The 15095-nt window shown below is 49.1% G+C and overlaps 1 protein-coding gene and 1 long non-coding RNA gene across 3 annotated transcripts in view; both read right to left on the bottom strand.

Moving 5' to 3' along the window:
- LOC125281980 (uncharacterized) overlaps window positions 1-12958 on the bottom strand; it is a 62651-nt gene extending 49693 nt beyond the window's left edge. The window contains exons 1-2 of the long non-coding RNA XR_008959568.1: window positions 12828-12958; window positions 8103-8200 (exon numbers count right to left, since the gene is read on the bottom strand). This is a non-coding gene — a long non-coding RNA (uncharacterized LOC125281980). The remainder of the gene's footprint in view (window positions 1-8102; window positions 8201-12827) is intronic.
- Window positions 1-15095, bottom strand: part of LOC125281949 (ral guanine nucleotide dissociation stimulator-like) — a 476760-nt gene that overhangs the window by 89516 nt on the left and 372149 nt on the right. The gene's annotated exons all lie outside the window — the stretch shown is intronic.

Here is a 15095-nt window from a genome sequence, read left to right as displayed (position 1 = left end):
GCCCCTGCGGCGGCACGGTGACAACTGCAGCAGGACAGCCACCTGGCGGACAGCAGCTGGAAAGGTCGCCAGTTGTAAGAAGCATCCCAGCAGGGGCCAAACCCTCAAAACCAGTCAGCGCACAGATTCCCACAGCAAAACACAGGGACAGTCAGACGAGAACAAACGCAAGGCAGAACAGCCTACTCCTTCTGTTCCCAAACACAACGGTCACGGAGGCCGTTAGTGCATATTGACTACGTGATGACCATTCAGAGGACAAGGTTACCAGAGACAGTGAAGCCAGCCCCCAGCCCCCAGAGCAGCGCACGGGATAAGCAAACATAAAGCAGCTCAGGAAGGGCCTCTTACACTGCATCTTACTGTATCAGATTCCATTATAACCACACACGGCAATATCCTCTGATCGCAAAATAATGAAGACCTCATCATTTAAATGAATGGCCTTCTTATTGTCTATAGTCAGATTTTGATTTTTAAATGAAAAGTAAATACACAACTTTCCACTCTAATCCCCCTCCCTGCCCACTGTTGTGGCTTTGCTAAGAAGGGTTTATTAGGAAAAAATGCTGAACAACTGCTCTGCAGGGCATCGCAAAGCACCACATACTAATAACAAGCGACCCTCTTACATACTGTGAAGAGACCTGACTCGCAACTACAATGAAGCCTTACGTTTGGTGAAGCTAACTTGTATTATTTTCTGTGTACATTCTTAGGTCTAGCGGTTTGAAATATAATCATACCCTACAATTACAGCTGATTAAAGACAGAGCTGAAGACTGTATAATTAAGTTTGTCATGAATCAAAGAAAACATTTATTAATTTTTAAAGCTAGTAAAACTATTTTTCTCCACAGCTACAAGAGCCTGAACAACATGGAAGGAATCTTAAAATAATTTAACTGATAAAACATCTTTTATTTATGCTAATTACGTGACATCCATACTACATAACCATGTTATACAAAAACAAACCACATTATAAAGCCTTCAGGTCGTGAATAAGAATGTAAAAATCAACCAAAGACTCCAAGATCCTCTGTTTTCACAAAGTGTCTGTGCTACAATCTATTTCATTTAAACTTTCAGGATACCTAATCCAGAAAAATTAAATTTAATCCACTGGAAAGAAAAAGGGAGCTCAAGCGTGGGTATAAATGTGTGTGCCTGTGTGTGTGTGTAATACCTACGTGTGTATATACATAAGTCATCCACCTTTTTTTGGGTTTGGCTTATTGAGGTAAAATTTACATACAGTAAAACACTGTTCGCTGGGTTCTGACTGACACAGTCAGTGTATGACCACCATCACAGGGCAGACATGGCCTACTTCCATCACCCACGAAGCACCCTCACGCCCTCCTGTACTCAGTCCTCTCCTCCCCTAGCCTCAGCCCCCGGCAACCACTGATCCAATCTGTTCCCATAGTTTTGCCTTTATCCGAATGTTATCAGGGGGGAACCACAGTTGTACAGAGCTCTGTGTTTGCCCGTAACAGAACGCTCTGGACGCGCTCCTGTTTTGCTGAGGATGTCAGCAGTCAGTACCTCTGTGTTGCTGTACAAGGACTGCCCCACCGCACAGGTGCACCGCAACCTGTTCACGCATTTCCCACCTGACGGACCTCCGAGTTGTTCTCCATCTTCGGTAAATAGGAATAAAGCTGCTATAAGCAATCATATGCAGGCCTTTGTGTAGAGATAAATTTGCATGTCTCTTGGGTAAAGGCCTTCATGTAGGACTGCTGGATCGTATGAGAAGTATATATTCAAGTTTATAAGAAACTGCCACACTACTTTTTCAAAGTGGTTATAACCCTTTGCATCCCCACCAGCAAAGCACGTTGTAGTTCTAGCTGTCCCACAGCCCTGCACCTGGGCACTGTCCCCTTCTGCTGCCTTGTTTTGTGGGAATGGGAGGCATTCTCACAGGACTGCAGCGCTACCCACTGCGGCTGTCACGGGCACTTCCCTAATGAGGGATGATGGGGAGAGTCTTTTTGTGTGCATGTTGTTATCTACAGGAAATGGATGAAGTATCTACTCAAAGCTTCTCACCATTTTTCCAGTTGAATTTTTTGCTGAGACACCTATCCTTTTAATAGACAGTTTATCAAAGAAGAAATGATGGAAAGTTTGTCTATTTTGTTAAAGCACTTAGAATTCATGAGCAGGAGACACAAATCTAACATGTTTCCTTGCCATCGCCACTCCCAACGCCCCACTTGCCCCTCCCCCCTGGCAGATAGCAACGATATGCCAAAGCAGGTAGAAAGAAAGAAACATCCTCTCTCCCCCTTAGTCAGAGTGTAAGAATCACAGGAAAAGCTGCCTGCCTACTACTAGGGTCAGAAACAGACGTATTTTCCCATTTTTACAAGTATGGGATGAATCCATAATCTTTCTTCAGTATGAGCAGAAACACCAATGACGGGGAACCACGTGCAATGGTTGGCAACACTAGTGACAACGCATCCCGACGTGGCGGAAGCACGGCTGGCACGTGACAATACTGAGGGTCTGCAGACCGCTCAGTGGGCGGCAGCCCTCCCCCTCTCTATCACAGGCAGAGCCCGCACACAGGAGCACCACGTGCACTTCAGAGCAAGGGCTAAGCTTTCATGTAAAGGAACAGGAGAGCCTGCCACCACCACGTGGAGCCTCGGGCTGACTGGTATCTGGCTCCGGGCTCTCCTCTGCAGCGTGGGGGCAGTAATCACTACCTTGTTATTATAAACACTACACACAACTCAAAACACACGATGAATGACACACATAAACGGCAGGTATCACAATTCTGACGACTTCCCTCACGTAGAATTCCTGAATCACAAACGTAACTACTATTGGCAAGATAAAGGGTGTCCTGCGCAAAGCCTGGAGCATAAAGCAGAAGCTTCAGGAAGCAGGTAACATTTGGACACGGCGGACCCACTGAACTAAACACAGGCTCCTGACCGTCCAGGAGAATAGCCAGGCACCCACATAAAAGGTGCAGCACATTTACGTAAAAGGTGCCCTGGAGTTGGCAGTCCTGAAAGGCACTTACGGACTTTATTTCCTATAATCCTGCCTCAGCATTTCAAACTGCGCGATGCTTCTTTTCAAAAGAAGCCAATCCACTCACTCTTGGTTCTGCACCAACTCGTTCCCGAGTTCGCGACGGGCCTCCCTAACTGAGCCACGGAGACAGGGCTGCGCTTGCCCGCCTCTGCGACACCGCGGCCTCCCTGCACACCATCCTGCGCATCCAGCTAGACACAGAGCAGCCTCTGAAACGTCCTGTGGTCGCTCATCCTGCTCCCGCCTGACGACCGCAGCGGGGGGCTGCACTGGTCACGCCTGCACGATGACTGGCTGGGCCGCCTCAGTGACGGGATAGTCCATAAAGATTTTGCCATGAACGAATACATGGAATCAACAGTTTAAGATGATCTCTTGGATTTAAGTGTCTTGATATATCCTATGCGCAGGTTTTAAGAAAATATTAAAATTTATGACGGGGGCCCCTGGCTGGCTCAGTCAGTAGAGTGTACGACTCCTGACCTCGGGGTTGTAAGTTTGAGCCCCACACTGGGTGTACAGATTACTTAAAAGATAAAATCTTTCAAAAAATAAAAAATTTATGACAGATGTTTAACGATCTGAATGTCACATTTTCCATGGAAATCTATTTAAAGGTCTTAAAGGAAGAGTCAGTAACTAAGTTAACATGTACCACCTAGCGAGGCGCCACAATACAGGCTTTGTAGGTTAACAAAAAGTAACCGATCTCGTCCCGCTCTGCTTTTTCTCACCTTCTCCACCTGGAATTCCTTTCCCCAACTACCACGAGCCCCACTCACCATGCCCGGACCTGCTCCCTCAGGAGGACACCGTCCCCCTCCCTCTGATCTCCCCATCACTGTCTTCCCCATCAGGATTCTCTACCCGGTCTCGCCTGCTCCTGCAGGATCTGCCCTACGCACCTCAACCCTGCTACCATGGGAGAGTAACCTGTCCAGCATGCAAGAAAACAGATGTCCCTGGGGGTGAAGACAGAAGGAATACACATGAGCAGATGGCAAATTTTATTAAGAGGCCTTACTGTCAGGGAGAGTGAGAACTCTTAAGAATATCAAGCAAACAGAAAAAAAAAAAAAAGTGGCAACTGTTAAGCTCAAGAAAACAGGAAAACAAAAAGTGGAACTAAAAGGGAATATAATCATGCTACATTCACCAGCTCAATAGTGAGCAACATTAACAAAGTCAAAACAGTTCGCCAAATTATGGTTCTAAACAAAAATTGTGCTACAACTATGTGGGGGAAGATGGGAGTTCAAAATGTAACTTTGTCTAAAAGTGACGCATCGATGGCCCTGCCTCTACATAGATATTGCTGGGAACCGTGGACAGAAATGCTACAAGAAACAGATAAGCAGGATTCCAGGCAGCTCTGGGAGGCGGATGGTGGAGGCAGGACAGGAGCCCGCTGGGTTCTGCATGAACCATTCAACACTGTTTTACTTTTGAACACATGCACCTACCACCCTCTGATAGAAGTGAAATTTCTAAGTAAGAAAAAGAAACAGATTCTCTAACAGAAGCACTTCCAGCAGGACATAAGCGTTTTCCTACAACTTTTCAACCACACTACCCCCTTCCCCCTTCAACAGTGTCTCTCCACCCTCAGGACGCAGGGCAGCTGAGGACAGCGTGCATGGCCTGAGACCTGGCATCAGCCTGCCGGCTCCGTACTCTTGAGAAAGCTACTGTAAGCTCTGAACCTGACCTTTCCCCGCCCGTGACATGAAGACACCACCACGGACCTCAGGGACCCGGCTGCGTTGCTCAGCACCCAGACGGTGAGTAAGTGTGAGGATGACCGTACACCCTGGACCTAAGTCACCCAGATGCAATCTGTCTCACTACCCTCTCCCCCTTCACACCACCGTCCAGGCGGGCTTTCATTCTGACCACGCCCCCACACTGCACCGAGCACTTGCCAGAGTGTCCTCCAAGTCGCCAAACCCGAAGGCCAAACCTCAGTCCTCATCATGACCTTTCCTGACACTTCAGAGAGTTGATCACATCCTCCTCCTGGACACTTCTTCCCTTCTTCCCATGGTGCCAGTGCTTGTGGTCTTCTTCACACCTGCTCTGTGCCAAACACTGCTCATGTTCGTCCTTGAGCACTCGATGGCAGAGTGACCCGAGGCTCAGGCTTGCTTGTCTTCTCTGTGCTCACTCCCTCGGTGACCACAGACCGTCACTGCGTTTTCATGGCCACTTCCAGCTCAGACTTCTCTTCCAAGCTCCAAATGCCTATTTACAACTGCCTACATGACATCTCTACTTGGATCCCTAACAGAATCACAAACTTAAAATGCCTACAGTGAGCTCCCCATCTGGCCCTCTAAACCAAGTTCCACCCACAGCCTTCCCCCCATCTAGTTGCCCAGGCCAAGAGCCTTCTAGTCAACTCAACTCCTCCCTTTGTCCTCACACCCCTTATCCAATCTGTCAGCAAATCCTACTGCTTCTACCTTTGAAATACATCCAAGGCCCAACTGCTTCTCACCACCTCCAGTTTTCCTGCTCCAATCCCAGCCTCCGCTGCTGCTCACCTGGTTCCCTGAACAGCGTGCCGATAACCTCCTGGTTGTCCTCTACTCTCCCCCACCGTCCAACCCCCACCACCAGTGTCTATTCCCAACACACTAGCCTTTCAAACCTCAGCCGAATCTCAGGGCTCAACACTGAGGGAGGGACAGCTGCCCTCCGGAGCCGACAGCCAGCACCGCCTTACCCTAGCAACTCTTTGTTTCGACAAACAGCCCCAGAACCTCACAGTTCAATCTATGTCAATTGTTCTTAGCTGCCCTGACACTAAATAACCTATCTTTATTCATCAAATGGGGGGGTTTCAGATGGGTCTCCGGGCAACCTTCCTTTCTGTCTACTGCCTCCCCACACCCCATTAACCCTGAAAATAATCTCCATACATATCCCAGCAATTCAACTCCTTCAAAACGTTACTTTGCTTTCCTAGAATTCTGATTGTAAAACACCTCCATCCCAAGTTCTGCCTTAAGAATGCAACACCCCAAAACAAATCAAGAACCAAGAACCTGATCCATCCTGCAGGGGCTCAAGTGGACCAGGGCCCTCAGGTACATCAAGGGCCCCGGATCTCAGAGGAACACCATTAAGTCGATGCTGTACAAAGCCAGGCTTACTCGTGTGGCCTCACCAGTTGTCCAGAATTGGGGGAAACAATTATAGAAACACTGGTTATAAGGTTATTTTCCTGGGTTTACATATTTTCAAACAGGGGTGGAGGGGAGGGGAGCGCCAAACTAGAAGCAGCAGATTATATCCCGGTGCTCAAAGTTCCAGTGAGCCAAGAACGGGGCTCTCAGTTCCCTGTCAGGCCTTCGTTCCGCTGCACATCACATTAAGAAGAAAAATTTTGTGTAATTTCTGCTAAATATGAAACTGTCTTGGGCTCTACATGACGAACGATTTTTAATAGCTAATGCTGATGAAAAGTTATACTTGATATTCTCCCTCTTGTTTGGATCCACTAAGAAAAGAGAACTTATTTTGTGGCAAGCATTAAACACTACTTCATCCAGCCTTTAGTGAAAACTACCCATGGGTCAAGCAGAAAACATGCAGAAACGAAATAACAAAATCTTTGCCCTTAAAGATGCAGAAACAGACTTGTACCCAATAAATATAGCCCACTGTTACAGGAAGAAACATCGAAATGTGCAGGGAGGCTGGGGAGGAGACAAGGGATGTAAACAGCTGGGCATGGCCTTCTCCAAAAGACAGCAGAGTCACACCTGGCACAGCACACAGAACAGGTGCCTCTCATAGCCAAGAAAGGGTAGAAGGAATCAGAGAAAAGGAGCAAGACTTGCAGGCCTTACTTGGAAACTGAAACTTCGTGACACAATTTTCCTTCCCTTCCCTAATACCTAATCCTGGCAGAAACAAAAGTGGGTTTGGGGGAGAAAAGAGAACAAAGGAGGAAAGTGAACTGACCCCCAGAAGGAAATGGAAAAACAATCCAGGGTCCTGCCCCTTGGACACCTAAGACAAACACAATGCCAAAGTCAAATTCAACGTAATTATAAATGATTCTGAATTCTGAATCCATGAAGTCTAAGTTTATGGGGCTTTTACACCAAAGCAATGTATTGCGAAAATCTTACCAATGCTAATACCACAAGACAGATTGATGAATCTTCTATCAACGATCTGTCCTCGATTTACCACTAGGCCTACCAGAAAGAGCAGTCTTTGGAAATAAGACAAACTGGAATAGAATCTCAATTCTATAACCTCCCAACTGTGGAGTGCAGCACAAGTGCCAAGGTTACAAATTAACAAATCACAAATAACCCAATCTCTGGGGCTTAGTTTTCCTCTCATTAAAGTGGGGGAACTGCCACCAAATAGCAATTGCTAACATTTGTGAATGCTGAGCACATTTCACATTTCTTATGGCATCTTCACCACAACCCTGGGAGAGCACCCTTTGTCAGAGGAAAGGGCTAGGTTTAAGTAGTCAGTGAAGAGTTCGCATGGAGAGAAAACTAGGTTTCGGTAGTTAGTGAAGTTAGTAAGTAAGCAGCCAAGCCAACATCTGAATCCAGAGCCCATAAGAATAAAACACAAGTAAAAAGCACAGGCTCCAAAGCCAGACTGAGTCTGAATCCCAGCTTTGCTTTTTACTAACTTAGTAACCTTTAACCTCTGTTTGAGTTATGCAAATGTGAAACAGGGGCAAAGGGTAGCCTCATTCAGGGGATTACTGCCAGAGACTCACCTAGGAGCTGGATGGCCCAGTGCTGACCCTGTTGGGCCACTCTTCTAGGGCACATGCTGCTACTGTCACAACTATCAGGGACAGGACTGTCATCCTGCCTGCCTCTCTCCACACATAAAAGGCACTAAACAACTAATATTTCTTCCCTCACCTACTCTGCAAAATCAACTAGCTTTTATTTGTTTCTAGTATATGTCAAAGAAACCTTAAGACAGATGAAAGAAAAATCAAAACAAAAGGAAAAACCAAAACACAAATGTAGCAAGAGAATTATACTCACAGTTCTGAAGGCCACGGTAACTCTGTGAAGAAATCAAACGTGGGTTTAAAGGAAATGCTCCCGGTTTCTCTTTCCTCTTTCCATAGTCCTCAGAGAACCTGACAAGGAGAGACAACATGCGCATTAAAACCCCCTTCCTTTCACTTCTTGAAGCTCTACTGAACTCACCCCTCAGCCAGTTCCATCACCTCCCATGCAAGCCTACTGGGCAACGCCTGGGATGAGGGGTGAGAAGAGGGCACCACGTCCCTGTCTTCAAACCTATTTCTACTTAAGAAACACACAGGAAGGAGCACCTGGGTGGCTCAGTCGTTAAGCGTGTGCCCTCGGCTCAGGGCGTGATCCCAGAGTCCTGGGATCGAGCCCCACATCAGGCTCCTATGCTGGGAGCCTGCTTTTTCCTCTCCCACTCCCCCTGCCTGTGTTTCCTCTCTCACTGGCTGTCTCTCTCTGTCAAATAAATAAATAAAATCTTAAAAAAAAAAAAAAAAAAGAAATACGTGAAGCAACTGGAAACTATTCAAACATATCAAAAATCATAAATTAACAGGGTGTGGTTGGCTAATAAGTGCACGATACAATGACAGAGTATAGACATCTGTTCCACTGCCTTCCATCAAAACTATACTACAGAGATATTTTTTAAAAATGTTCTAAACAGGGGTGCCAGGGTGGCTCAGTCTGTTAAGCATCTGCCTTCAGCTCAGGTCATGATCCCAGGGTCCTGGGATGGAGCCCCAGGTCAGGCTCCCTGCTCAACAGGGAGTCTGCTTCTCCCTCTCCCTCTGCCCCTCCCCGTTTGTGCTCTCTGCTCTCTCCCGTGTGCACACACTCACTCCCTCAAATAAGTAAATAAATAAAATCTTTTTAAAAAATGTTTGAAACAGCACAGGGAGAACTGAAAGGAGAAAAAAGCCAAGATTTTTGAAGTACTGAGGAAATCTTCTAACATGGAAGATTGAGACCCAAACAAAAAAGTAAAAAGAAGAAACTTGGAGGAGACAGAAACTATAAAAGACTGAAGTAGAGTAAAGGAGGCAGCAGGCCCAAGAAAGCCAGGTCCTAATTCAGCAGTGGAACACACGGGAACCACTTCCACTTGCACAGCAGTGTCCTAGAAGACCAGAAGTGGCAGCAGCAGTGTAGACAGAACGGGGGTAAAGAAGGCATAGCCTCAAATACAGAGGAGCCGGGGAAGGCCATGGAAGCTGAAACCAGAACCTCAACGCCAGGCACAACGTGACGCCCCCTCACTCTGAAAGAAGATGGGAGGGGGCATTCCCCGGAAAAGTAGAGGCGTCTATGGACTGAAGTCACCCTGCCCAGCTGCACTGAACAGAGCTGGACTTAATGACCGTATATACAGTGAACAGTGAATTCTCCAGCTCTCCTACAACAGACCACACACGCACACCGCTGGCTTCCAGATTCTGAAGTCAGAATTGTGCCGGAAAGAGACTGGAGAATATTTCTGGGGAATCTGATCAGCTCCAAAAGACAGATCTAAAGATACTAACCCTGGGGACCCTCAACACATGGCCCACCCAGAATACCCTGATGTAAAAGTCAAAGGGCCCCACCACGTCAGACAGGAGAAGGAAGGAAACAACCTAAAAGAAACAGAGACTATACAAACTATCAATAATATAGAGGTAAGACAACACTGCAATCAATAAAGAAAAACAGGATGTTCTCCTAGAAAAATAGAAAAAGAGCCCTTGGAAATCTAAAGAACCTTTCTGAAATCAGAAATAATAAACTAAAGAAAAGGTTAAGTCAAACTGAAGTCATCTCCCTGAACAGAGAATAAAGAGACCCCCCCCCCAAAAAAAAGGCAGAAAAGGAGGAGCAAAGGAAGGAAGAAGAAGAAGAAGAAAAAGGTATTAAGATAATTACAACCTTTGCCCAGGACAGCCAAGTTCCGGATAATAAGACTTCCAGAAAAACAAAATAAGGAAAAGCAAGAGAGAAAACCTCAGCACAGTAATGCCAAAGAGTATTCCCAGAACTGAAAACTCCCAGTTACCAGAATGAAGGGACCCGCTGAATATGCAGCACAGTGGATGAAAACCGACCACACAAGGTACACCATCACGATATTTCAAAAGACTTGGACAAATTGTAAAACTCCTACAAGCTTCTAAAGATGGGAGGGGGGTAAAAGTTTAGTACGAAGGAAAAATGAGAATAGCTTCTGAATTCTAAAACAGTAACATGAAAACAAGAAGGCAATGGAGCAATCTTTGAATTTATGAACAAAAATGAATTCCAATACAGAACTCTATACCCAGCGAAACCATCAATCAAGTTTCAATCATGCATGGTCCCAAAAGGTTTGCCTCCTAAGCATCCTATGTCAGAAAGCCCCTGGAGAAAGTCTTCCACCAAAACACGAGCATCAACAAAAAATGAGCAAGGCGTGAGCTTCCATTAGAAGGGATAAGGGAATCCCCAGGACGACGATGAAGGGAGATTCCAGAATGGTGGCTGTGCACCAGGAGAGAGGGAAACAAGTCCAAGCCGGAGCAGTGTTGCTCAAGAGGAGGGCATGCTGAAGGCTGTCTTCAACTTGTCCAAAAACACTGTACTATCTTTTTAAAGTAATTAACGCCACCAAAAGGAAGAAGTCAGTGAAGAAAGACAAAGACAAGAGTTGCCACAAACATAAAATCCAACTCTGGACAAAAGCCAAACGATGAGAACAAAGGAACATCCAGGGACAACACAATAAAAGACCGAAGGAGCAAGCAGCTCAGAAAAGAAGAGAACGGAGATCTCCAGGAAACTGTAAGCCAGAAATCAAATGTGAAGAAGAGATGAGTCTGTATGACCATGAAGAAAAATTACTAAGAGGCTACTGGAAGGTATGGGGAAAATAGGTCTGGGGTAGAGGGGAAATAACAATAGGTATAAAAAGGGTTAAGAATGTGGGGGACTGAAGAAAGATGAGTACCCGTCATAATGCCCTGGGCACACCTCTATCACAGGACTTACCCACTGTACCATCATCACTGACTGACTTCTCTGTCTCCCTCCCTCGGCTGCAAAGACCTTTGGAGAGGATCATTTCTCATCCAGTTATCACCCTGCAGAGTCCAGTACAACGCCTGCTACAAGGGTATACACAAAAGCAAAGGTTTTTTTTTATTTTTTTGCATTTATTTGGTTACTGAGTATCTACTACACATACCTGCTATCCTTCCGGAGAACTAAAATTCAAGGACATATGGGCCTTGCTTGCCTTTAAAGAGTTACAACTTTTTTTCACACCTGAGAAAACAAATATTTCTCCTATATCCTCATTCTCCCCAAAAGATGAAAAGTTCACCAGGGGCTTACAGAACTTTAATAGTCTGGCTATCACTAATGGATATGGAACCCAAGACCTGATGACACTTGCTTGACATTGTACGCATTGCGTAATATGAAAAGAGTGCCGGCTTGGGTATCAGGACACCTGCTTTCTAGTACTTTAGAATTACTCCTTTTGAAGAAGAGAAAATCCCAACATTCTACCTAAGAATCCCAGCGTTGGTCGTCTTAAGTACAGATCCCCAAATCCTTACACCGCCTTCAGCTTGAATGTATTTCAACCAGTTCCCACAATTACTACATTACTATTATCTTAGTCTCACTGCCAAAAACCCAGCTGCAGGCTAACTATGCAAGAATGAGACACTGTTGAAATGACTTAAAAAAAATTTCTTTTTACCCTTAGTGCATTAAGCTAAATCCTCCAATTAAATAAAACCAAGTAACACACACACACACACACACACACACACACACTCACTCCTCCTCCTGAGAAAAGAAAGGAAAGGAGAGAGAAAGAAACAGCAAGTCCTTCTTCCACCTAAGCCAGAAGCAGAGCTGGGGGCTGGGTTGGGAAGAGGTAAACTTGGAGGCACAATGAATCAACGAGGTCTCCAGGGCTTTCGCCCCGAAAACCACAGGGCCACAGCAAGTTGCGCGCCAGCTGCGGGGAAGGAGCCCGCGCGGACCCGGGTGCGAAGCCCGCCCTTCCCTGAGGGCCAGTGAGTCCCCATATAGGGTCAGGGCTATTCCCCCGCCCCCCCTCCAGGTCCCCAAGGATTTCCCTCTTCCTCCTCCTTCCTCTCTCCCCCCTTTTGTTTTTGAGGCAATTGGCCGGCTCCCAAGGAAGCCTGCTGGCCTCCCCAAGCCCCCGGCCTCCCTGTGCGCTCCGGCCTCGAGCCCCTCCGTCTCTCCGAGACCCCCGAATCCACCAACCTCCCCATCTTTCACGAACACCCCCAGGCCTTCTCATGTCCCCCAAACCTCCCCGTTTACCCGAGCCCCCGGCCTCCCCTCGTCCCCAGGCCTGCCAGAGCCCACCGACCTCCCCACAAGTCCGTCCTCCACCCAGCGCCGTTCTCCCAGAACCCGCCCTCTCCTCCCCCTTCCCTGGCCTCTCGTGTCCCCCCCGTCCTCCCGGAGACCCCCCAGTCCGCCCCACATCTCCCGACCCGCCCGCGCCCCGGTCCTCCCCACAGCGCCGTCCTCCCGGGGCCCCTCCCTCGTCCTCCCCACTTCTCCGGCCTCCCCACATCCTCGGCCTCCCGAGCCCCGCGCGGGAGGGGCCCGTCTCCGCCATATCCGCCGCGCGGACCGGCTGGTTGGCCCCGCTAGGCCCTGCCAACCCCCAGCTCCAGGAGCCGGCCCGCCCGCCCGCCCGCGTCCCGGCCCCCTCCCCAGGCCCGCACTCACTCGAACCGCGCGGGGCGCCGGGAGGCGAGGGCAGACCACTCCGAGGCGGCGCCGCGAACCGACAGGCGGTGCTCCCTCCCACGCCTCACGCCGCGGGCGCACAGCGGTCCCTGCGGCGGCGGCGGCGGCGGCGGACTGGCGGCGGAGGCGGCGGGCTGGCGGCGGCGGCGGCGGGCTGGCGGCGGCGGCGGGCTGGCGGCGGCGGCGGCGGGATAGCGCCCTCAGGGCGTGCTGCGTCGGCGCAGGTCGCGCATGCGCGGCGACCGGCTGAGGCGGGCTTCACCGCCACGGCGCGCGCCCGGCCGCGTCCCCGCGCCGAGCTTCCGCCCTCCCCCCCTCCCCAGGACCGGGCATGCGCCCGGCGCTCCGCGCATGCCCAGCAAGCCACAGGGCTACGCTCCCGAGACCGCGCCGGACAGTCGCGCCGGGCATTCAGGACTGCGAGGGACTGAGCGCGCGTGTGGTGGCCGAGTCCGGGGAAGCCTCGGCGGGGGCCGGGAGGGGCGGCCCGCCGAACTGAGGTCCCGGGGCTCCCACCGGCGGCACTCTGGGCCGGCGGGGTTGGACCGATCTCGGGGAAGCCCTCCCACCCGCTGCCCTGCCCCGCACAGCCCGGACGCGGCCCCTTTGCAGGGCCGCCCTAGCCCGCCGCCCTGCAGCCCAGCCCCAGGGCCGGAACCCGCGCAGTCGCGCCCCGCAGTGGGCCGGGGCCTGGCCCGCGTCCTCACGCGTGTCTTCGCCAGACTTCCTGCCCACCCTGAGGAGTTAGGTGTCCCGGGCCCCTCTGCACACAGGAGAGTGAGGCTCAGGGGTGTGTTCCGTGGCATCAGCTGGGCTGTACTTAGATTGGAACCTGGAAGACGGCCTGAAAGAGGCTGTGGGAGGCGGCTGGAGGTAGACAGATGTGGGGCCTGCGCGCTGGTCTCGGGGCTGGAGACAGAAGAGGAGGACCCCGGGGATCTGGGAGTCACCAGCCGAGGGCAGCTGAGCAGACCCAGGACACCGAGTGGAAGGGGCAAAAATGCACTCGTCCAGGGGCTTCTTCAGGCATCCTTAGGAGCCTGGCCTTTGTTCTTTAGGCCGCAGGGAGCCTGGGGAGGGTTTCAAGCAGGAAGTAATATCTGATTTGTGTTCTTTAAAAAAAAAAAAATGACAACCTTGCGGTAGGAAATGAAACCAGAGGCAGGGCAACTTTCATCTTTATGGTGTCACTTTGATCCTCACCACAAGCCAGGAGGCAGGTTAGGGCTACACTCCTTTTCAAAGGTGAACTCCTGAAGCCCAAAAAGGTAACCCACCGTTCTGTCCTCAGAAGGTATCATTTGACTCTAGTTGTAACAGAAGCAGGTAAAATAAAACAATTTTGTTTAGCAAGAGTTTTACTATATATGTTTTTGTTGTTCTTTAATGAAATGTGTTACGGTTATTTGTAGAATTTTTTTGACTCCATCCAAGTTTGCAAGGAAGTGTGTCTCTGAATGTGAGCCCCAGGGCCTTGGTCCCCAGAGTTTGCCCCACCTGGAACTCTCCTCCCTCTGGAGTGTCTCACTCCCTGCGAGAAAGTTAGCAGGGGCTTCACTGAGGAGAAGACCTTTGAGCTGGGTCTTCAGGTATGAGTAGGAGTTTTCTAGGTGGAAATGACTGCAGGAATACTAACAGCTAGATCCTCATTTCTTTCCCTACCCCATTTCACTTAACTCTCAGAACAACCCCGTGATTCAGACTCCATTAGATCCCCAGCACTGAAACAGGGACACTGAGGCCAAAGGATCTCAAGTAATTTGACTAAGGTGATGAAGCAAATGATGGATGAATCCAGGATTTGGACTCCTATCTGTTGGCTTCCAAAGCTGGGGTGCTTGGCCTCTAGGCCACCCTGTCTCGTGTGCAGAAGTATCGTGTTTGTTTGCTTTAGTCTCTTGTTTGACTTGTGTCTGGAGTGTTTATTCGAGGAAGACAAGTAGTCGAGCACCCTTAATTGTAATGTTCCCAATCCTAAAATATATCTGTATTTGTATATAGATACTGCAGATTTTAGATATAGATATAGACACAGATGTAGCTATATAGGTATATATCGATATATGCATATCGATATATATGACATAATTCTGCCAATGAGAACTTACAAAGCAGTAATAGGTGTCTTGAACTGAAATCTTACCTGACTTGAGCAGCTCAGCACAGCGCCACCCAGAATACGGGTGTGCATACTGCCACCTAGTGGCAGCCTATAAGAATTACAGGGACTGTGTGATAGAAAAGGTT

This window comes from Ursus arctos, unplaced genomic scaffold, assembly GCF_023065955.2.
Source record: "Ursus arctos isolate Adak ecotype North America unplaced genomic scaffold, UrsArc2.0 scaffold_16, whole genome shotgun sequence".
NCBI lineage: Eukaryota > Metazoa > Chordata > Mammalia > Carnivora > Ursidae > Ursus > Ursus arctos.
Note: the sequence above shows the minus strand (reverse complement) of the source record. Positions and strands in the feature narration are given on the sequence as shown.